General features: G+C 47.7%; 1 protein-coding gene across 8 annotated transcripts in view; it reads left to right on the top strand.

Annotated features, from left to right (window-relative positions):
* The window catches only part of LOC119841398 (ephrin type-B receptor 5), a 149,378-nt gene that overhangs the window by 1,940 nt on the left and 123,211 nt on the right, over nucleotides 1–24,227 (top strand). For 2 of the 8 annotated variants that reach the window (XM_043513472.1, XM_043513491.1), the window contains exon 1: nucleotides 15,402–15,546. The exons of 2 other annotated variants lie outside the window; for them this stretch is intronic. The gene's annotated coding sequence lies outside the window, so the exon portion shown is untranslated. Of the gene's footprint in view, nucleotides 1–15,401; nucleotides 15,669–24,227 lie in introns of those variants that run through there. 4 more of the 8 variants (XM_043513477.1, XM_043513505.1, XM_043513489.1 and 1 more) reach the window with 3 other exon arrangements.

Raw genomic sequence — 24,227 nt, 5'->3', positions numbered from 1 at the left:
GTGTGGGTTGTGACAGTTAACCTAACATTTACTCTATGGTCCCAGTGAAATGATCTAACTTCATTCAAAGTCACACCTCCTATACCCCTCTCCCTTGGTTGAGGAGGAGATCTCTTGCCCTCTCCCCCAGCTACGTGGACAGAAGATGAAAGATAGTGAGGGAAAGAGTGCCCCAAGAGGGGAATCCCTCAATAGCCCTTTTACCCCTTAATTATTCTGCTGGGGGTGGGGAGGGAGAGACCAAATGCAAATAGCAAGTTGGATTACTAAAGCAGAAGGCAGTGCTGATGGGGGAGTTGCCTCCAGCCATGTCTCCTGCTGCTGCTTAGCCTGGCACTGCCTCTTCTCGCCATATCCAAGCGGGATTGCCACCTAAGCTGGGAAGAAAGGGGGTGCTCCTTCCCTCCTACTGTAGTGGGGTCCTTATCAGAATCCTAGAAACTAGACCTGGAAAGCTCTGTTAGAACATAGCTAATCCATCTCCCTCTCCTCCCCCTCCCCCACTGCCACTGCAGGATTGTACCCTCCTATCTATTCTCCTGCTGAGGTTCCCTTGGGGAAACTATTCCACAGTCTAGTCAATCTTTGCTCTAACATGTTTCCTGAGCTCCCGCCTGAAAATATCACCCTGGCTTAAAATTCATCCCATAGTTTCAACCCCTTGTATCTCCCTAAACAATTCCTCTGGGTGTTGGCAGCCCTCAGATACCTGCAGGCAGTTATATCCCTGTTCACGTTCACCCACCTCCCATACTCCTTTAGCCGGGTTAGATTTGTTAATCTCTTCTCATAAATTAATCCCTCTCTCCAGCCCTGTAATCATTTTGCTTACTGTTCTCTGAATTCCTTCCAGTTTGTCACCATCTTTCTGGCAATGGGGTGCCTAGGATTGTATGTGTGTGAGGTGCCTTAATACTGAGCAAAATATTGTCTCCTCACTCTGAGCAGTGGAGCCTTATCAAGAGGGGCTTTTGCCTCTTTGCTCTGAGTGCTGGAGCAATGTAGGCCAGGTCTGCTCCTAAAATATAGGTTGAACTAGTTGTTCACTAGTGGAGTGAAAAATTCACACCACTGAGAGACGTAGTTAAGCCAACTTAAGCCCCAGTATAGACCTGCTAAGTTGATGGAAGAATTTTTCCCTCAACCTAGCTACCACCTCCCGAGGGGGTGGACTAACTACAGTGATGGAAAAACTCCTTCTGTTGCAATAGCACGTGTCTATGCTGTGGCCCTACAGTGGCACAACTGCAGCACCATAGCTGTGCTGCTGTAGTGTAGACAAGCCTGGAGAAAGGGACTGTAGTTTCCCTAATGTATGCTGAGCTCCTCAGCTCTTCCAAACTGTTATTTTAGTGAGAACAGCTTGAGCTGGTGGAGGCTGTATTTGGCAAGGAGGGATCGTTTCTCTCCTTTCTCCCAGCCTGCAACAGTCTTCACCTCCCTGCCTTTTACTTGAACACATGCTGATGATAAGTTGTAAATGTTTTGGGGGAAAGGCAGTTGGTGACCCCAAAGAGATACATGCTCACCCCCAGTGTGTGTCACTGTCCCACAAGCTGCTGTATATGCCCATAACAAAGATACCTGCTTCCCAGGGCCGAATTAACCTTTCGTGGGCCTGGCACCAAACATATTTGTGGGCACCCATGGAGGCAATGGAGCATGGCGATGGGGAGGTCAGTCCCCAGAGCGAGAGGCCAGCCAGAGGCAATGGGGCATGGCATGGCAGGGGCGGCCCTACTTCGCCCAATGTGAGGGCACTATTTAGTTGCCAGACGCACAGTGGTCTGCCCAGCTGTGTGCTGCCAGCATGCCCCTTGCCCTCGGGGGTAGGCCCATGCGACACCATACAGCCTCCCCTGCCCAACACCCCCCCCCAACTCCCTATGGCCAGAGCCCCCCTGGACCCACTATGCCCAGCTCCCCCCGCAGACCCTTCCACAAATGCAGTGTCCTGTGCAACACCACCCCTGCCCACAGCCACACCACAACTGCCCAGCTCCCCCTACAGAGCCCTCCCTAGTGCCCCAACACACACCCGATCATCCCTGCCCCTTCACAGCCCAGCACCCCCCCATACTCTCCACAGACCCAATCCCCTAAGCCCTGCCTCCTGGCCGCACTCAGTGGCCCTGCTAAGGCAACTGTGTCTGCTGGGCTGAGCCGGCAGCACAGCTAGGGCTGGTCCCAGAGCCAGGAATCGCTCCGGCCCCTCGGGAGTGGCGCGATCAGCCAGGCCAGGGCCCGTTCTGGCCAGGGTCCCTCAAGATGCACTTGCCCAGCCAAGATCTCCGCACTGTCTCCCCCTACCTGGCTGAGGCTGGCCAGGCTTCTGCACCAGTCCCAGGTGCTCAGCTTCAGGGAGACAGGCGGGGCCCCACAGGTGGTGGGAAGCAGAGACTGCCCAGAGCTGGAGGTGCACTGGGGTTGGGCCAGGGGGCTGAGAGGAGCAGGGAGTGGGCCAGGGGGTGGAGAGGAGCCCTTGGCCAGCCGGCGGGCAGGCCAAGAGGAGCAAGTGATGGGCGGGGGGAGCCAGCAGGGTCTTGGGGTGCAGTGCAAGTGGAACAGGCCAGGGCCCCTGAGCCTGGGCCCAGCTCCATGGAGCCACTGTAAACCTGACACTGCTGCTCCCTCAACCAATGAATGCTCATCTTCCTTATGCCCATCATGTATGTTCCCCTTCCCCCAAGACACACACCTCTTCCCCTTCTCTGAGCAACGTGACTGACTTTTGCAGGTGCATTTCCTGCCCCTCTACGTCTTCTCCCCTGAGATGCTCATCATCATGCATGCTTCCGTCTGCTCCTGTTGAGATATCCATCCCCTCTATATGCACACTCCACCATTTTCCCTCTCCAACTCCTTGGGAGAGCAGGGGAATGCACCCATAACACCCCTCCCTGCCCTTTTATTGTTTCAAAACAAAAACACTATTAATGACAGTTATGGGGGAGAGGGAGGAGCAGATGTGGGGGCTGCTGGTGGGTGCTCAGCACTCAATATTTTTTTTTCCTGTGGGAGCTCCAGCCCCAGAGCACCCATGGAATTAGCGCTTATGATTGGAGACCAGCTCTTGAAACAAATAGCAGCTTGGTATCCAACCTCTTAGAATCACCGGTTTCAAACTTCCAGGGCTCTAGGCTTCGGTGCATTCTGAGCTCAAAGCTTGACTGCAAAGGAAATTGGGATTGGATGTGACTGTGATCTAATGATTACTCATTCAGACACACACAGCTCATGGGGGAGAATAAGAGGGTTGGCCAGGGAGAAGGGGAAGATGCCTGATATTCTGGAAACAGTGCACTCTCTGAAAGCCATGTGCTTGTACATGGAACATTGACCGTTAAGTGCTGGGTTTACAATGGGCTGAAAATTCCAATCTGCCCAGACCTGTGTGTTCAAACAGACACAACCTGTGGAAACATGGACTAATTGCTAAGGAGGAGTACAAAAGAATAGCACAAGCATGTAGAGACAAAATCAGAAAGGCTAAGGCAAAATATGAGTTACACCTAGCAGAGGACATAAAAGGCAATAAGAGGTTCTTTAAAGACATTAGAAGCAAAAGAAAGTGTCTGTCTTCTTAGCAGGGAAGGAGAGCTAATAACTGATGACATCAAGAAGGCTGAAGTGTTTAATGCTTATTTTGCTTCAGTTTTCAATAAAAAAGTTAATAGTGACCAGATACTCAACACAATTAATTTTAACAACAAGGAAGAAACTGTGCAAACCAAAATAGGGAAAGAACAGGTTAAAGAATATTTCGATAAGTTAGATGTATTCAAGTTGACAGGGCCTGATGAAATTCATCCTAGGCATTTATAGAATTAGCCGAAGCAATCTCAATCATTAGCAATTATCTTTGAGAATTCATGGAGGAAGGGTGAGGTCTCAGAGAACTTGGGAAGGACAAACATAGTACCTATCTTAAAAAAGGTGAACAAAAAGGACTTGGAGAATTATAGACCAGTCAGCCTAACTTGAATACCTGATAAGAAATGGAAGAAATTATTAAACAATTAATTTGTAAACACCTAGATCAGAGGTGGGCAAATTATGGCCCGCGGTCCACATCCGGCCCACAGGACCGTCCTGGCTGGCCCCTGAGCTCCCGGCTGGGAAGTCTAGCCCCTGGCTCTTCCCCCGCTACCCCCCCCATCCTCTGCAGTGATGCCGCCGCGTGGGCAGCGCAGTTTGCACCTGCCCACTTCCCAGGCTTTCCAAAAAGCCTGTCCTGCTGCTCTGAGCGGCCTGGTAAGGGGGCGGGGGGGGTTGGATAAGGGGCAGGAGGTCCTGGGGGGCAGTCAGGGGACAGGGGGCTGTTGGATGGGGCAGAGGTTCGGGGAGGGGGGTGGTCAGGAGACAGGGAGCAGGGGGGGTTAGATAGGAGGTGGGGTCCCAGGGGGTTGGGGTGTCCCAGGAGGATGGGGTTGGATGGGGGGGTCCTGGTGGGGCGGTTAGGAACGGGGGTCCTGGAAGGGGGGTGGTCAGGGGACAAGAAGTGGGGGGTGTTTGGATGGGTCAGGGGTTCAGGGAGGCCTGTCAGGGGGAGGGGGTGTGGATAGTGGTCGGGGCAGTCACGGGATAGGGAGCGGAGGGGTGGGATAGGAGGTGCGGTCCAGGGCGGGTGGTTGGGGCTGAGGGTCCCGGGTTGGGGCAGGCAGGGGACAAGGAGCAGCGGGGGTTGGATGGGTCGGTGGTTCTGAGGGGGGCAGTTAGGGGGCGAGAAGTGGGAGGGGGCGGATAGGGGGCAGGGGCCAGGCTGTTTGCGGCGGCACAGCCTTCCTTACCCCGCCCTCCATACCGTTTCGCAACCCCGATGTGGCCCTCGGGCCAAAAAGTTTGCCCACCCCTGACCTAGGTGATAATAGGGTTATAAGGAATAGCCAGGGTGGATTTGTTAAGAACAAATCTTGCCAAACCAGCCTAATTTCCTTCTCTGATAGGGTTATTGGCCTAGTGCAGAGGTTCTCACACTGTGGTCCATAGACCACTAGTAGTCTGCGAACTCCATTCAGGTGGTCCGCAGATAGTTCTCTCTAAGGTGCACGCCTGGGCGACCAAACACAAGAGAATGAAGGGCCACACACCTAATTAGTGGAGCTGCGCTGCCGTGGCTCCAATTAAGTGCCTGGACCCTGGAGAAGACGCACCTGTAAGGTGAGGTAGTGGCCTTGGGGGGAATAGGTTGGAGGTGCAGTGGGGTGAGAAGAGGGGGTGGGGGGAATCTGGGACGTGTAGGGCTGTGATGGCCACAGAAAGAGGTGACTTTCCCCAGCTCCAGGGCTGCAGCTGCCAGGGAGAGACAGCCGTCCTTCCCAGCCTCAGCTCTGTAGCTACTGTGGTGGGGGAGAGACCCCCCTGCTTCCCAGCCAGCTAGGGGGGCTGCTGCGGTGGGGGAGAGAGGGAGAGACCCCGCCCCCCCTTCTCAGCCCCAGCAGGGGACAGAGGGCACATCCATCGCATTAGAAAGGTAAGACTAATGATATTAAAATGAGAGTTGTGTGCTTTTATTTGTAGAACAAAAACATTAATTATTGTTAAGGTTTTTTTATATAGTGCTTTTATCCAAAGTGCTTTACAATAGTTAGCTAACGGTACAATTAACATTTGGAAAGATCATTAAATGGTCTGCTGAGACCCTCAGAAATTTTCAAGTGGTTTGCGAAAAAAAAAGTTTGAGAACCACTGGCCTAGTGTATGGAGGAAAGAAATAAATGTGAAATATCTTGGTTTTAGTAAGGCGTTTGATACTAGTCAATATTTTCATTAATGACTTGGATAATGGAGTAGAGAGTATGCTTATAAAATTTGTGGATGTCACCAAAATAGGGGTGGGTGGATGCATTGCAAGCACTTTGGAGGACAGGTGCAGTGGCATAGGGTAGGGAGGGTTTCTGGCTATGACAAGGCAGGTTTGGGTTGGGACTCTTGCTGGAGTTGAATCCCAAAGGTCCCTCCACTCTTAGTTCGTGCTTCCTTTTCTGTAAGCTCTGCTCTGTAGCACCTTAAGTGCTAGAAGTGATGGGGAATGTGAATGTAGAACATCCACTAGCATTTTGTCATGTCAACTATCCATGCTCCAAGCAGCTCTAGAGGATAGAATGGTTACAACACCAGCAGTTGATCTATGCCACCCCTATCTGTGCCATTGCTAGTATGAGTGCACCAGTGGGAAAATGGGCAGATGAATTCTAGCACAGACAAGGCCTCAGTGATCTTCTTTCCCCAACTGCTAGTTCCTAACTACTGCTTTAGATCAGAAATCAGCACAGGTGAGGCAGGCTGTGTTGGGGGTCAGGATGAGGAAGATGTTGCACAGGCTGCATTGCAAACCAACAGGCTGATAGGAGCATCTCGTGGGTCAAGAGGTTGTGGCTCTCTCTCCCCCCTTAATGCAGGTGGTTTCAGTGGTGTGTGTGTGTTGGCTTGATTTGCATCTGGGGGTGGGAGAGTAAGGCAGATGCTGAAGATGCATGTGCAGTGAAGTACTAAAGATGGATGGCGCCTGTGGGTGAGGTGCTCCCTGCATGCTCAGGGCTAAGAGCTGCACTTCCAGACAGACTCTCGGTGTGGAAGGGCCCATTCTCTGCTGTGACAAGACTGAGGGATGGCTCTGGTTTAGTAACTCAGTTTCAAGCCTTCCTAATTTTTATTTTAAAAATCAGCTTGGCAAAGTGCTCATTCCCTTAGTGAGAACAACCTCTGTGCTGGGTTTGGAGCTTTACCCAAAAGCAACTGGCCTCAGTTTTGGGGAAAAAATATCCGTTTGGGGCAAGGATAGTGTGTTGCCCCACTTGCCAGGCTCAAGATGGCTAGGCGCAAACTTTCAAAGGTGGCAACTGGTTTGGGGTTATCTCTGTTTGTGGGTGTCCCCCATTGAGACGGAGGATCTGGCTTTTGAGAGGTGCTGAGCACGCATAAGTCCACTTGAAATCAATGAGAGCTGCAGGTATTCAGAACTCAGAAAACCAGGCCTCTGTGTATCTTTAGCACCCAAAGATGGTGGCTACTCTTTTGGATGTTTTATCCTAACTGGATTTTGTTAATTTGTCTTCTTTTAATAAATAATCATAATAATAATAAAGTGTTGGAGAGAGTGAAAAAGGCAAATCAACTTTTGAAAAGAAGCCAAGATTGGAAAATTCATCCCTAAAAGAAAATGATCAAAAATGGGCTTCTTGTCCTTTAATAAAGTGTTCACCATTGGGCAACCCTAACATATGTAATTAACTGTTGAAAGGGTTAAAAAAAATGGAGAGCTGCTCTTGTCCCTGACCGGCTTTGCAACTGAGGATATAAACTAGTCTTTAAAAACATTGTGCCTAAAAGTGATACAGACAGCTTTTGGGAGGGAGGCAGTGGGGGAGTACTGGGAGATTTAGGAATATCAGATGATTTCTGTTACCCTTTTTAAACTTTTTCCTTGGATACCCAGCTCCTGGGATCAGGGTAAGTATATCAGTCTCTTCTACTGTCTTTCTTCCCTCTGTGCTTCTGAGCCACCCTGATGGGATCAGATAATCTGTCTCTGTATAGCACTAGCAAGACTGCACCTAGAATAATTGTGTTTAATTGTGTGTGCCTCTGTGCCTGAAAGACATTGATGAATTGGGAGTTCAGAGAAGGGTAACAGAAGTGATTAAGGGGCTCTAGGGAATTCATAAGGCGCTATTCAAAGAACTACAGGTACTAGTGAAATGATGAGTAAAGAGGAGCTGCTATGGAGTTGAAGGTTGTAAATGCTGGAGAGGGAGAGGAATTGTTTAGAGGACCCAAGGGGATGTAGCCAAAATAAAAAGAAACAAGATGAAGTTGCCAAAGGTGGAGAATTTCAGCTGGGATACTGAGCATCTTTCGTACCCGTGAGGGCCTGTTAGAATGTGGAATGGTCTCCCAAGGGAAGGGATGGAAGCCCCATTGCTTGGGCCATTTGAAAATAGGACTAGATAAACCCCTGAAAAATACACAGGGAACAATCCTACATTTGGCTGGGAAGGGAAGATAAGCAAGATGTAAACGAACTAAAGAGGTCTTTTTCCCCCCTTCCAGTTCCTTTTGTTCTAATAAGAATCTCAGCAGCATCTGGGGCGAGGGGCTCCCATCCTTGTAGAAAACCCATCCTGACAGGTTTAGGATCCAATGAGTGATAGCAGAGAGTGGTACATAGCGGGGAGGTGGTGGGTGAACTCTGTACCCTGCTTTCATTTTAGGTGTCATCTCTTGTTGCCAAATGTGGCTGTGACAAGATGAACGAGTCCCCAACATCCACTGTGAAATATAGATGAGCCTATGAGAAATGTAGGAGGAAGGATGGGCTTTGAGATTTATACATTATTACTTTCATCTCCAGCACTACAAATAATCCAAAAACATGTCAGAAAGAGATGTTACAATCCTGAAATATTTATTCAACACACATACATGCCACCCTCTGAGGCTAGCTATCCTGTCCCTAAATATTAATGGTACATAACATTGTCCTGATGTTGGATATAACACGCTAGAAGTGCAGGACAGGGAGGAGGAGGAAAGGATCAAAACCTGTCAGTGCCTTACTTGACTCCATAAGCTGTTGTGTGTAATATGTCCATTGAATCCCTGCTCAGTGCTTCTCGAGGAAGAGGACCACTTCCACAAGGTCTCTGCCAATGTTCCACTGGCAAATCTAGGTCATCCTCATATCCAGTCACTCCTTCCCTATTCTATCCACCCCTCCTCTCTGCCTCCTTGCTCCACACCCCACTCCACCCTCCCCCGATATTGCCCTTCCAGCCTCATCTCACCCTCTAGCAAACACCTCCTAGAAAAGAGCCTGAAGTAACTCAAGCAAAGAGTATGCACAGAGTATTAATTATGGGGCCTTTTGAAAGTGTTCCTCACTGCTCTGCTGTGGCTAATAGCCATTAAGAGAAGCTCTGTGGATGCTGCTCTGGAGCCCCTCATCATTAACTATGTGGTCCAGCATGCATCCTTCATCTGGAGGAGGTAGTCCTTTAAATGAACAGCTGGGTGTGGCTCATGGTATTGGGATGAAGGCAAATTAATGTTACTGATTTGAATATTCTTCTGGAGCAGAGCAGGGGCCCAAGAAACCCCTGGTACTTGTTGCTCAGTTTAACCATTTGACACATCAAGGAAGAGAATATTGGTCCTGAGGTCCTCTTCCCTCCCTCTCCCAGCACTGCAGCTCCATACAGATGTCCTGTGTCCCTCGGTGATCCTCTTTTTCTCTCCTTTCCTAATCTCAAGGCGCCTCTCACAAACCCTGATCACTGAAAGCATCCTCACGGAATCCTCTCCTGCTGCTGATTCTCCCCATCCAGTGTTGTCTTAGCTCCGTTTCCAGTCCTGATCCTTCCCCATCTCTTCCCTGATGTGACACAACCAACTCCCTGAGTTATAGTTGTTATGATAATACCTCAGCCTAATGCACCCCTTGATCTCTGCCAGGTCTTTACCTGATATTTGCCACCACACAAATCTGCTTAAGCCCTTCCTAGTTCCCCTCCCCTGCATGCTCTGCCTCCTTAGGTCTGTCTCCAATGTAATTCCTACCATATGTTTTGGTTGGGAGGGTTGGGGAAAGAGACTACTTACAACCCAGCAGTCCCCAGTATGGTTAAAATGGGGCTCACTCTTGCTGCACAGATTAGTTTGAACCATATTTTTAAAAAATTCCTGACCCATGTTACAGCCATGCACAGTGGATTTTAAATGTAATGAGGATCTTTAGAAGTAGCCAGTTTCCAGGTCATAGCAGTTTGCACTTGCTATTTTCATCTGCAGATCCAAACACACAACATAAAGCTGGATGAGCAGTGTTATAAATTACATTTTACAGAAATGGAGGTAGGTAGAATTAATAGTAGAGGTGGAGCTAGAACCCTGGTTTATAAGCCAAGTTGCTATGCATGGTGCCACAGTGGCTTTTGCAGAGTAAGCTCCCATTAAGGTACTTCACAGAGCATATCCACAGGTACCAAAATTAGCTCTGCAGTGCAGGGGAGCAGCCACTCCTTCAGATGCTGCAAAATAATAGGGAGATTTTGGCCAAGCACACTGGGCAAAGCCTCATGTACAGTGGTCCAGCTGTTCCAGCAACAGAAGAAAAGGCCCAGTGTGGTGTTCTCCCAGGCTTTCTTCTTGCACCTCAGCAAGCAGAGAATATAACAAACAAAGCAAAGCAAAGTCTCTACTTTGGCCATAGCCTGCTCCTCCAATGGCAGGAGCTGATTCTCCAAGGACTCCTCCAACCTCTGACCACCAGAGGTTTTATGTTTTCCCAGAATTATGGCTTGGCCTACAGTCCCCAGCCCTGCAATTTTACTCTGCCCAATGGGAGAGCTGCATGGGTAATCAGGTTATGCACTGTGCCATACTCCCACTCAATTGTTATGGGCTCTTTAGTGTTCTCAGACAGTCCAGGAAATGTTACCAACCTGCAGCTCCCCCGAGCCCCACCGGTGCTAGGGAGAGATTTACTGATCATGCTCTAGCATCTGAGTGAGTGGGAGTGTGAGGAGCTAGCAAACAGGATCAGCAAACGGAAGTTTTAAGAGGGAATTTAGAGAGGGATTGTGAGAGCCTGTTACACCTAACATTCTCTAAACTTAGGCCAATAAACACCCCTATTCCCCAAACCCCTCCAAATACCAAAACCAACCCCACCCCACCCCCCGCAAAGAATAACAACCCCTACAAAGGCTGCAGGAGATAAAAGAATGCAGGCAGAAGTCCAGTAGCAGAGTGGGGGTCTATCCAGTTTTATTGCACTGAATGCAGCACGTATGATTATCTACTCTATAACCACGGGGTGTATGCGTGGATTCGGTGCAAGGAGCTAATGGTCCTCAGAGACTGAGTACAGGCTCTGGAGATAAGAGTGGCTGAACTAGAGGAGGTAAGGGAGACAGAGAGGGACATAGATGAGACTTTTGGGGGCACAGTAGAGTGGTCCCATCTCCAGTCTGACAGCCTCTGTGCTGTTGAGGATGAAAGTCTCAGGGAAGGAGAATATCAAACTGCAGCGAAGGGAAACGGTCCTATAGTTGAGACCAAGGGTAGTCAATAGGTGGACTGTGGGCCATATCTGGATCGCCAGATGCTTTTGAATCAACCCCAAAATAGTTTTATTTACTTATTATTATTGTTATTTTTTAATTATTATTTTCTCTGGAGTCTGGAACTTGACTATACCTTGACCAAGAAATTTGGACCTGGATAAAAAATAATTGACTACCGCTGGTTGAGACCCTCCTTCCAGATGATGTCCTGGTATTCTCTTGGACTGAGAATACCTCTCCCTGGGAGGGAATGTCAATTATTAGGAAGAGACAGGTAATAGTAATGGGGGAGTCGATCATTAGAATTATAGATAGTTGGTTTCAGAGTAGCAGCCGTGTTAGTCTGTATTCGCAAAAAGAAAAGGAGTACTTGTGGCACCTTAGAGACTAACAAATTTATTAGAGCATAAGCTTTCGTGAGCTACAGCTCACTTCATCGGATGCATCCGATGAAGTGAGCTGTAGCTCACGAAAGCTTATGCTCTAATAAATTTGTTAGTCTCTAAGGTGCCACAAGTACTCCTTTTCTTTTTATAGATAGTTGGGTTTGTGATGATCCAGAGAACAACCTGGTGAATTGTCTGCCAGGTTCAAAGGTTGCAGATCTCTTGAGTCATCAAGACAGATTTATGGGCAGTGCTGGGGAGGAGCTGGTGGTCCTGGTACATGTAGGTACCAACAACATAGGGAAAGGTACAAGAGAGAGGTTCTAGAGGTCAGATTTAGGTTTGTAGGTAAGACATTAAAGCCTAGGACCGGCATGGTAGCATTCTCTGAAATCCTTCCAGTTCCATGTGCAGGGCCAGTTAGACAGGCAGAACTTCAGGGTCTCATTGCGTGGATGAGATGATGGTGTAGTGAAAAGGCCTTTCGGTTTATTAGGAAAAAGGAAACCTTTTTTGAGCAGGAGGAGCTTATACATGAAGAATAGGCTTCACCTAAATCAAAACAGAAGCAGACTGCTGGCATGTCAAATTACAGAAGAATATAAGATGGCAATACTGGGTCAGATCAATAGTCCATCTAGCCCAATATCCTGTCTCCCAACAGTGGGTCCTTTTCAGGCTCAGGTTGGCCACCCCGGGCTAGGGACACTCAGAGCATGGGGTTGCATCCCTTACCATCTTGGCTAATAGCCATTGATGGACCTATCCTCCAGGAATTTTCTCCACATCAATCATGAATTTTATAGACATGTCTTAGTTGTCTCTTTTTCAGGCTGAAAAGTCCCAATTTTTAATCTCTCCTCGTATGAAAGCAGCAATTAAAATGGTTGTAGAGGAGTTTTAAACTAGGGCTGGAAAAAGGGGTAAGCAGTAAGGTGGCAAAGTTTACAGATGATACAAAAGTACTACAGACAGTTAAGTCCAAATCAGACTGCGAAGAGTTATAAAGAGATTTCACAGAACTGGGTGAGTGGTCAACAAAATGGCAGATGAAATTCGATGTTGATAAATGCAAAGTAATGCATACTGGAAAATATAATCCCAGCTGTAGATACAACATGATGGGGGTCTAAATTAGATGTTGCCATTCAAGAAAGAGATCTTGGAGTCATTGTGGATAGTTTTCTGCCAATCAAAGTGTAGTGGCAGTCAAAAAAGCGAACAGAATGTTAGGAACCATTGAGGAAGGGATAGATAATAGTATCATAATGCCACTACATAAATCCATGGTACACCCATACCTTGAATATTGCATGCAGTTCTGGTTGCCCCATCTCAAAAAAGATATATTAGAAAAGGAAAAGGTACAGAGAAGAGCAACAAAAATGTTAAAGGATATGGAACAGCCTCCTTATGAGGAGAGATTTAAAAGACTGGGACTTTTCAGGTTGGAAAAGAGAACGCTAAGGGGGGATATGATAGAGGTCTATAAAATCATGAATGGTGTGCAGAAAGTTAATAAGGAAGTGTTATTTATCCCTTCACATCATAGGCATCAACTCAGTGGGTACTCTGGGGCTGGAGCACCCTAGGGAAAAATGGTGGGTGCTGAGCATCTACCGGAAACCCCCTTTATCAGTTCCCTCCCCCCCCCACCGCCTGCTGGTGGGTCCTGCAGATCAACACCTCCCCCTCCCTCCCTGTGCCTCTTGCCCGCCGCAAAACAGTTGATTGTTTGGCGGGTCTGGGAGGAGGGGGAAGTGGGGAGGAGCGAGGATGCGGCGCGCTTGGGACTTGGGGCGGAACTGGGTGGGAAGAGGTGGGGTGGGGGCAGGGTCTGGGGCAGAGGTGGGAATTGAGCACCCCCTGGCACTTTGGAAAGTCAGTACCTGTGCTTCACATAACACAAGATTCAGAGGTCACCCAATGAAATTAATAGGCAGCAGGTTTAAAATTTAAACTTTCACACAATGCACAGTCAACCCGTGGAACTCCTTGCCAGGGGATGTTGTGAAGGCCAAAACTATAACTGTTAAAAAAAGAATTAGGTAAGTTCATGGAGGACAGGTCCATCGATGGCTATTAGCCGGGATGGTGAGGGATACAACCCCATGCTCTGGATGTCCCTAAGACTCTTACTGCCAGATGCTGGGACTGGACAACAGGGGATATGGATCACTTGATAATTGCCCTGTTCTGTCCTTTCCCTTTGAAGCATCTGGCATTGGCCACTGTTGGGAGACAGTATATTGGGCTAGATGGACCATTGGTCTGATCCCTATGTTTGTTCTCATGTTCTTAAGCTACTGCTGATTGTAGAGAAGAGACTGGACCAAAATTCCCCACCAGCTGGAGCCCCTGCTGATAGGCATCAATCATAGCAGGGTGCTTGCTGCACAGCAGAGCTGCATACTGGACAACAGGCTTCCTCTCCCTCCCTGCTCCTCTCTCACTGGTTCGTATTTTTGTATATATATTCCCACACCAAATACTTCAACTGACAATTAAAGGATGCTCAGTGCATTGCCTGTCAATGGGATCCACAACATAGAGGGAAATCAGCAAAGGTGATGTTGGTTCCTTGTTCTCAGTTCCTTATTCAAAGACCACCAGTTAAGGCAACATTACAGTACAGACAAACCTCAGTATTTGCAGTGGTAGGTTAGTGGGTACAAGGAGAGAAGGCTGGGGAGAGGAGCTGGCTGGGAGTGAGAGGTACAAAGTGGAGCTGGAGGAGCAAGTCTAAGGTAGCAGCACAGGCAGCAAAGGGATTGTGCTTCAGTAAATCCCCACTTGTGCTCTATAAAATTGGAGAATATAAATTCTATATAAGGATAAAATATAAATTCTCCTCTTAAAATCCATTCTCCTTTCGGGGCCCCTGACATACATAAAAACAGTGATGATGAATAATGGTAATAATTATTTTTAAAATAAAAGTAGCCTATGTGGGAGAAGAGTGTTCAGCGCTACATGGGCTGAAAATTTGAAGTGTTAGAGACATTTATTAGCAGAGGGAGTGGAAGAAAAGTCTAAAGGTCAAAAAGTCATTTTAACTCCCTTTAAATCCTAAACTGCTGAACCAGTTGCACTTCCAATTTGCCTGAAAATCCAGGGCTAGAGTTGCAGAGCCAGATCATTAAAGTCCAAATAAGCCCTTCCATCTGCAATCAAAGTTTGGCCTGGAATAAAATCTTAACTTCAGTCACAAAAGAAATTAGTTCTGGACCTTCTCCCACTGAAGTTAGTTGCTGGTGCTTAGCAGTTGCGCTCAGGTCCTGGTGCTTAGCAGTTTCACCTTTCTTGTGGCAGCGCAAACTATAGTTAGACGTGTTGCCCCCTAACCTGAATATAGACATTGAGACAAATAAAGACATGCCTGAAGGGTGTGGGTATGTACCCACGCTCATAGTCTGTGCAGCTCTCTATTCACCCATGCCATGCCTCCCTCCCTACACAGCTATTTTTAGCAGCGTAGTGCCCCACTGCCTACCCACTGCTGGAGCCTTCACCTGGCATAAGAAAGGTGAGGAAAAGTGGGGAAAGGTTCTGGCAGCTCCCTGAAACTGGAGCCTTTCCCTGCAACTGGAGCCTTTTCCCGCCGCAGGGAAAGACTCTGACAGTGAGGAAAGGCTCTACCAGCACCCCCACTGCTGGAGCTACACATACATTACACACTGGCACCAGTGGTGTGTAGCATAGACATAGCCTCTAAAGGTTGGTTCCTGTTTTCTGGGATGTAGTAGGGTGGCTACCCACTACTGCCCTGAAGGGCTTGAAATCAGCCCTGGGAGAGGGCTGAGGCAGTAAGAGGGCTGCTGCTAGGAAAAGCAGGAAGCCTTGGCTGATTGGGGAACCAGCCACAGATGTGGCCATGCCCCAATCAGGTGCAGCTGGCCCTTATAAGAGGGCAGTGGGCCAGGAGCAAATGCTTGCTCTCTCTCTCGATCTCGATGTGGAGAGGAATGGGCCTGGCTGCTAGGAGCTAAGCCGGGTTCCAAGACTGGAGCATGGCTGGGGAAAGGCCAGAGGAGCTGGGGAGCTTCAACCTGGAAACCCCCCAGGCTGCAGGCCTTGTTAAAGGCCAAAGAAAGGTACTGGGGTTGCAAAGGCAGCAGGTCCAAACCTCCCTTGCTGGTGATGAGTATCACTTACACTGCAGTCTGCCCCAGGGAACGGGGGACTAGTTGATGACTGGCAGTGGCCATAGACTGAGGTGAGGAGGGGATAGAGGGTGGGGGTTCCCCAGGGAGGGGAGACCCAGATCTGTGGGGGTACTGCCAGAGGACAGCACCTCGGCCTGAAAGGGGCACTGGGGTCCAGGAGGAACTCGGGCCCAGCGGCAGGTAGGACACCGGCCTGCAGAGGGTGCTCCGGAGGCTGGAAAAGCTAATTCCCTGGACGACCAGCAAGAGGCGCCGCAGGGGTGTGTCCCGCCCCGTTACATGGGACATGAGCTTTTTACTTCTGACCTCCATTGCCTGAACATTGTGTGGGGAAATGATTTATCTCTCTTCTATCTTTTATGCAAGAAGTTTATGTGTTTTCTTTCCTTTGATAAAAAAAAACATCTCCTTGGTATTTTCAGACTTGTTTATGTGATGGTTTTGGGGCACTGACTTCCACAGAAGTGACTGAAAATGACATTGTTAATCTAAACGTTGTTCTTGCTCCTGGTGCAGGAAAGGGAACCAATTTGCAAAGAATTCTAAACACCACAAAGGCGAATTGTTTTTTTTCACCCAAAAGGAGATAATGTTCTATGGATTATGACTGTCAGGAATATTTAACACATAAATGCTCTTAAGGTTGTTTTGTACACTCAGTGAGCCACTTCAGGAAAGCTTTAGTGTTCTGTCCCTGAGGCTGTAAATTCACCACTTTTTCCTCCAAAATGTTAAACACCCTTCTCTGCAGATATATCCTTTCCTAATCACACACTCAAAGGTTGAAGGCATCAAGTTCATTTCCAAGTGGATAAAATTGCATTTCAAGGGCCTTTACATGGTTGTATCAAGGGAAGTTTCCCTAGACCTAATAGATTGAAATTGATCAGGAGAGTCCACTGAATCAGTAACTAGAGCTATTATCCACTCTTGCTAGCAAAGAAGATGAATGTGATGGAGTAGTCACAAAATTTTTCCTTTGGGCACTCTCCATTTTATTTCTCCTGTGAAAATTCAAAATATATAGCTTCTCCAGCCTTTCTATTTTTAGGGCAGCTTTTACAAGACATCTGAAGGGGGACACGCAATGACAAAAAATGGGTTTGTTCTGGTGTTTGATTCTTTATGATGTATAAAAAAGGCCTAAAATTTTTTTTAAGAATGTTTATTTTTTACCTGTTTTAATATTGGAAAGGTATGTCTTGTTTTCCTTGGAATACTCTATGGAGTACTCATGAATTGATAGGATTATTGCTTCAAAAACTGTCAAGCAAGTGAAACCCAGTTGCGAGAGGAAGAGATATTTATTCAGACTGTTTAAAAGATTGTGTGTGTGTTTGCAGAAGAAAGGGGGTTGATTGATGGACATTTTTTTAAAAAGGACATCCCTGGGTTCAGCCAAAGGAGGGAAAACAATGTCAATACTCCTGATATTTCTAAGGTAAAAAATAAGCAGGAAAAAAAACACTTATTTTTTTTATATAAAGGAAAGAATTCAAACCAACTTTTCATGCTGCCATTGGATGTCATAAAGAAGCCCATAAGGGCACAAGTCCAACTGTTTTCCTTTCCTTTATTTTCAGTTAAGAAAAATAAACAATTAAAAAGACTGCAGGAAGCCTACTATAAATTACAGTGTGAAAAGAGAACTCCCTTTAAGTTTAGTGTAATTAAATTCCACATTAGGCACCTTAGAAATATTTAACAAAGATATAATCTCTCGAGATCAAATTGTTAATTCATGCATCATTAAAACATCCACCAGCCCAGCACTTGCATAGTCCCAGTACAAGCTCCACACCTTCCTTGGAGTCAAGTATCAGAGGGGGTAACTGTGTTAGTCTGTATCCACAAAAACAACCAGGAGTCCGGTGGCACCTTAAAGACTAACAAATATATTTGAGCATAAGCTTTTGTGGGTAAAAACCTCACTTCTTCAGATGCATGGAGTGAAAGTTACAGATGCAGACATAAATATATTGACACATGAAGGGAAGGGAGTTACCTCACAAGTGGAGAACCAGTGCTGACAGGGCCAATTTGATCAGGGTGGATGTAGTCCACTCCCAACAGTAGATGAGGAGGTGTCAATTCCAGGAGAGGCAAAGCTGCTTCTGTAATGAGCCAGCCACTCCCAGGCCCTATTCAAGCCGAAATTAATGGTGTTAAATTTGCAAATGAATTTTATTTAGTTCTGTTGTTTCTCTTTGAAGTCTGTTTCTGAAGTTTTTTTTTGTTCAAGTACAGTTACTTTCAAATCTGTTATAGAATGTCCAGGAAGATTGAAATGTTTTCCCATTGGCTTTTGAGTGTAACCATTCCTGATGTCTGATTTGTGTCCATTTATTCTTTTATGTAGGGACTGGCCAGTTTGGCCAATGTACATGGCAGAGGGGCATTGCTGGCACATAATGGCATATATAACATTAGTAGACATGCAGGCGAATGAGCCTCTGATGGTGTGGCTGATGTGATTGGGTCCTCTGATGGTGTCACTAGAGTAGATATGTGGACAGAGTAGGCAACGAGGTTTGTTACAGGGATTGGTTCCTAGGTTAGTGTTTCTGTTGTGTGGTGTGTAGTTGCTGGTGAGTATTTGCTTCAGATTGGGGGGTTGACTGTAAGCGAGGACTGGTCCATCTCCCAAGGTCTGTGAGAGTGAGGAATCGTTTTCCAGGATAGGTTGTAGATCGTTGATGATGTGCTGGAGAGGTTTTAGCTTCTGGCTGTACGTGATGGCCGGGGTGTTCTGTTATTTTTCTTGTTGGGCCTGTCGTGTAGTAGGTGATTTCTGGGTACCCATCTCACTCTGTCCATCTGTTTCCTCACTTCCCCAGGTGGGTATTGTAGTTTTAAGAATGCTTGATAAAGATCTTGTAGGTGTTTGTCTCTGTCTGAGGGATTGGAGCAAATTCGTATTGTATTTTAGGGCTTGGCTGTAGACAATGGATCGTGTGATGTGTCCTGGATGGAAGCTGGAGGCATGTAGGTAGGCATAGCAGTCAGTAGGTTTCCGGTATAGGGTGATGTTTATGTGACCATCACTTATTTGCACTGTAGTGTCCAGGAAGTGGATCTCTTGTGTGGACTGGTCCAGGCTGAGGTTGATGGTGGGGTGGAAATTGTTGAAATCCAGGTGGAATTCTTCAAGGGCCTCCTTCCTGTGGGTCCATATGATGAAGATGTTATCAATGTAGCGCAAGTAGAGGAGGTGCGCTAGAGGACGAGAGCAGAGGAAACGTTGCTCTAAGTCAGCCATAAATACGTTGTCATGCTGTGGGGCCATGCGGGTACCCATAGCAGTGCCACTGACTTGAAGGTATAAGTTGTCCCCAAATCTGAAATGGTTGTGGGTGAGGACAAAGTCACAAAGCTCAGCCACCAGGTATGCCTGTATCATCAGGGATACTGTTCTTGACAGCTTGTACTCCATCCTCATGTGGAATATTGGTGTAAAGAGCTTCTACATCCATGGTGGCCAGGATAGTGTTTTCAGGAAGATCACCAATGCACTGTAGTTTCCTCAGAAAGTTGGTGGTGTCTTGAAGATAGCTAGGAGTCCTGGTAGCTTAGGGTCTGAGGAGAGAGTCCAAATAGTCAGATAATCCTGCTGTAAGAGTGCCGATGCCTGAGATGATGGGGCATCCAGGGTTTCCAGGTTTATGGATCTTGGGTAGCAGATAGAATACCCCTGGTTGGGGTCTGGGGGTGTGTCCATGTAGATTTGTTCCTGTGCTGTAGCATGGAGTTTCTTGAGCAGATGGTGTAGTTTCTTTTGGTACTCCTCAGTGGGGTTGGAGGATAGTGGCCGGTAGAATGTGGTGTTGGAGAGTTGCCTGGCAGCCTCCTGTTCATAATCTGACCTGTTCATTATGACTACAGACCTCCTTTGTCAGTCCCTTTGATTATAATGTCAGAGTTGTTTCTGAGGCTGTGGATGGCATTGTGTTCTGTACGGCTGAGGTTATGGGGCAAGTGATGCTATCTGTTCATAATTTCAGCCTGTGCATATCTGCGGAAACACTCTATGTAGAAGTCCAGTCTGTCATTTTGACTGTCAGGCGGAGTCCACATAGAATTCTTCTTCTTGTAGTGTTGGTAGGAGGATTCCTGTGGGTCAGTGCATTGTTCAGTGGTGTGTTGAAAATACTCCTTAAGTCGGAGATGACGAAAGTAGGCTTCCAGATCACCGCAGAATTGTATAATGTTCGTGGGGGTGGTGGGACAGAAAGAGTCCCCGATATAGGACAGACTCTTCCTCCTGGCTAAGTGTGTGGTTGGATTGATTAACAATATTGTTAGGTGAGTTGAGGGTACCACTGTTGTAGCCTCCTGTGGCATGTAGGAGTTTAGATAGTTTACTGTCCTTTTTCCTCTGTAGAGAAGTGAAGTGTGTGTTGTAAATGGCTTGTCTCGTTTTTGTAAAGCCCAGCCACGTGGAAGTTTGTGTGGAAGGTTGGTTTGTATGAGAGTCTCCAGTTTTGAGAGCTCATTCTTGATCTTCTCCTGTCTGCTGTACAGGATGCTAATCATGTGGTTCCTCAGTTTCTTTGTGAATGTGTGGGTATTACCTTCCTTGGAGTCATTCAGAATAGCTCTAAGTAGTAATAGAGTGTAAAATACCATCAACACAGCAAAGTTATTTCATTGAATTAAATGCTCCCTTCCATACATTGCTATAGACGCCTGAATGATATATCAGGGAAAATCACATTAAGAAATATTAAGACCATGCCCAATTCAATGGACTGTAATTCCCCTGCCATTCACCACCCACTCTAAGTACATGGTGATAAAATTAGTCCTCATACAGATCTTTATGATCTGTGCATGAAAAGCACTATATAACAGTATTAGTACGGTAGGTAGAATTTGTTTTTAGTATTCATAGACAGAGTAGGTAGCATTAGGTTTTATTATTATGAATGTGTTCAGAGCACTATATAGACATTGGTTAATTAATCCTCATAAGATCTCTGGGAGGCAGCTGGGTATTATCTTACTGAGGCACAGAGGAATAGTGACTGGCCAAAGGCCATACAGTATGTCAGTGACAGCGTCAGGTACTACAATACAGAAAGTTGGAAAAGCACTGTCCTCCATCTGACTTATGACATCAGCATGAGTCCCAGTTTAGCATCAGAGAGGTGAGATGCTCACTCCCATGTTCTCTTACTCCTCTGTGACTTAAACCTGATGGATCAATTAACAGAACAGAGGTACTGGTACAACAGCATGTTGAATCTCCTGTAGTCAGGCCCCCTCCTACCTCTTTGGATACACCTTACTGATAAATAATATTAGGTTGTTAACGCTCACAGTACAGAATGGGGAAGAAGAGGAAGGAGAATTCCAAAAGAAATTTTTAAAGGACTCCTTCCACCCTGAAGAGTGTTTGAGGAAACAAGGGCAGCCAAGTTAACTGGGTTTTAATAATTGGTGGTAGGGGAGGAGAAAATGTAACACAAGCTTGGCCTTGTACTGATGGATTGAGTGCTGCATAGGGAAGCTGGGAACAGCATTGTTTCCACTGCAGGCCAGGAGCAGAGTGGGCAGGTAAAGCTGGCTGGGGGAGAGTAGGGCAGCTCTGTGAAGGACTGAGGTGACTTGGGGAAGATCCCTTGGGGGTAACAAGGAGACTGGGGAGAGTAAAGGATTTGGTCCAGGCCCTTCCTACTGTCAGGGTCTGAGATCCCTCTGCAATGTAGTCTGCTCTAGAGTCCCTTCTTGGAGCTGTGGGGATTGTTACCTTCACAGCCCCTTCGCACTTGAGGTCAGATTCCTCAGGTACTAGCTGTCCCAGAACCTAGTCAATGCTGTTCCTTGTTGACTGATAGGTGGAGTTTTCCCCAACAGCGCTCCCCAGACCCTCAGCCCTTCCCACCTCCTCTGCCCTCCAGGGAGTGACTGGAGAGACCCAGAATGGTACTTGATATCAGGCCTTCTAGTCTGAAATGCAGGGCGGTGGTGCCACCTTCTGTGACCCAGCCCCTGTCAGGCTAGGGGGAGTGAGAGAGTGGGACTGGGGAATCAAACTCAAGTCTCCTGGAGGACACTACTCAGTGGGGGCACCAAGCTCAGCTTCCACAATGCAAGGGGCACCAGGGACTGGTAATCCCTCCTCCTCTCTCTACCTTGCTCAGTTAAATCCTCAGAAAACCCAGAATTTAAAGGAATAGCCACATAGACACCTGGTAAAGATAATCCTGTCAGATCCCCAGCTCCTCTCCAAGATGCTGAACAGGCTGTGTACCTTCTCCCTTCCTTATGCTCCCCTACCCCCTTCCTGCTCCCCTTACGGATTCCCTGTGCACAGAAGGGATATACAGAGTGACCCAAATGCAGGGTAGGTATTATGTAGATTTGGTTTTTGAATGGAAATTTTTAAGTTTTCCTTTCCCTCCTCACATTCCGGATGGGCTGCTCAAGCACAGGTCACATTGGGGTCAAGTGGTAGTACTGTGCCCAAATTCCTCCTCCAATCCCCAGTTTTGTCCACACTCCCCAAATAGCTTAAATGTTTCTGGTCAGCATTGAAAGAGTTAACACATATATTTTAAATTGACATCATGAGGCTTCTGAGTTAATGTCCCACTGAAGTGAATGGAGCAGTTTGCATTTTTCTGTGAATTATGGCTTCAGGCTGTCTACAGACTATACTGTAACAAGGATGCATCTGGAAATTTATCTTTTAAATCAAAAGGGTTTATTTTAATAAAAGCTTAGATTCAGGGGAAACTGATGAGGCTGGCAGAGAAGTGCTAATGTACATTTCCCTGTCACTATCCTTGTCAATCCACCTCTTAGCCACAAGCACACACAACAGACCACACCTGGTCTGGGGAAGTCCCACACAGATTTGGCATGCGCATAGCTACATATACATAGCCTCAAATAAGCCACGCAATGAGTGCGATGCAGGTGGGCAGAATTCAGATGAATAATTGGCACACACCTGAGAGCTTATTCCAGCTCCAGTAGAAACACTAGTGCCACTGATAGTGGGGTGGGCGGTGGAGGGGCTCTGGAATCAATGTGAGCTTGCTCAGCACTGCTTGTGCTCCCCACCTACTGGCATGTGTTGTTGTTGGGAATGCTTGAACGCATCTGTGCACTGAGTGGAGAAGCTGCTGCAATGACATTAACTGCATGAAGTGGTGTGTTGCACTGCTTGCCATTGAGATGATGTAGAACAAGGGTGGGCAAACTTTTGGGCCCAAGGGCCACATCTGGGTGGGGAAATTGCATGCAGGGCCATGAATATAGGGCTGGGGCAGGGGGTTGGGGTGCAGGAGGGAGTGCGGGGTATGGGAAGGGGTGCAGTGTGCAGGAAGGGGCTCAGGGCAAGGGGTTGGGGCAGAGGAGGGTTGTGCGGTATATATGGGGGCTTGGCAGGGGGTTGGGGTGCAGAAGGGGGTGCAGAGTATGAGAGGGGGCTCAGGGCAGAGGTGCAGGGAGGAGTGTGGGAGGGGGCTCAGGGCAGGGGGTTGGAGTGCAGGAGGGGTGTGAGGTGCAGGAGGAGGCTCAGGGCAGGGGGTTGGGGTGCAGGAGGGGTGTGGCAGGGGTCTCAGGGCAGGAGGTTTGGGTGCAGGAGGAGTGCGGGGTGCAGGAGGAGGCTCAGGGCAGGGGTTTGAGGTGCAGTGGGGCTCAGGGCAGGGTTTTGGGGTGCAGGAGGGGTGCAGCAGTCTCTGCGGCCCTGGGGGAGTGGGGGCAGAGGGCTCCGCGCGCAGCCCTCGCCTCTGGGTATCTCCCCTGATGCTCCCATTGGCCATGGTTCCCCGTTCCCGGCCAAAGGGAGCTTCGGGGGAGGTACCCACAGGCGGGGGCAGTGCACAGAGGCCTCTGCCCCCCCACCCCGCTAGAGGCTGCGGGGATGTGGTGTTGGCCACTTCCGGGAACGGTGCGGTGCCTGTGGTGCCACGGGGGTGGCAATCCCATGGGCCGGATCCAGCCCAGGGGCTGTAGTTTGCCCACCCCAATGTAGAATGTTCACACACCAAGCTTCTTTGTGACAGAACTATTTTAGCATAACCATGCACAATGCCTGCTATATCTCACTACGGAAACATGACTAAACATCACCCAGGCATCTTTAAGAAAGAGCTGGCCTTCCCAACTGATTGGATGCTGGTTTCTGAATTGATCGATAAAGTTGCAGGGGACCATCACGATATTTGGTCTCTTTTATTGAGATCTTGAATATCTTAGTGTAAGCCTGGTGAGGCACCCAGATTTCACATTAATGATACCAAAATAAATACTTGCAATGGTAATACTAATAATAAATAACAGAGATGTTGCAGGCTCTGGGTGATCCCAGCAATAGTTTCTTTCAGTGCTTAGTTGCTTAGCATAGGCAATGTCTGAGTCATTTGAGCATTCTTTATGGGTTTGCACTGGACTTCTTTCTGGCTGCTCTACTGGACAGAATCATTAAAGCAACTCTTCCCTCCAGAAGTTTGAGGAGACTGAAGAGCCATTTCTTTTTTTGGATACTGTCTAATTCAGGACTTAGGGAGCTATGAGCATTGGGGTAATACAAGAAGCTTGTTATGGAGGAGTTAATGCAAGAGTGATTGACAGTGGGAGCAACCCATTATGAGTGGTTG

Source organism: Dermochelys coriacea, chromosome 1 (genome assembly GCF_009764565.3).
Source record: "Dermochelys coriacea isolate rDerCor1 chromosome 1, rDerCor1.pri.v4, whole genome shotgun sequence".
In the NCBI taxonomy this organism is placed as follows: Eukaryota; Metazoa; Chordata; order Testudines; family Dermochelyidae; genus Dermochelys; species Dermochelys coriacea.
Note: the sequence above shows the minus strand (reverse complement) of the source record. Positions and strands in the feature narration are given on the sequence as shown.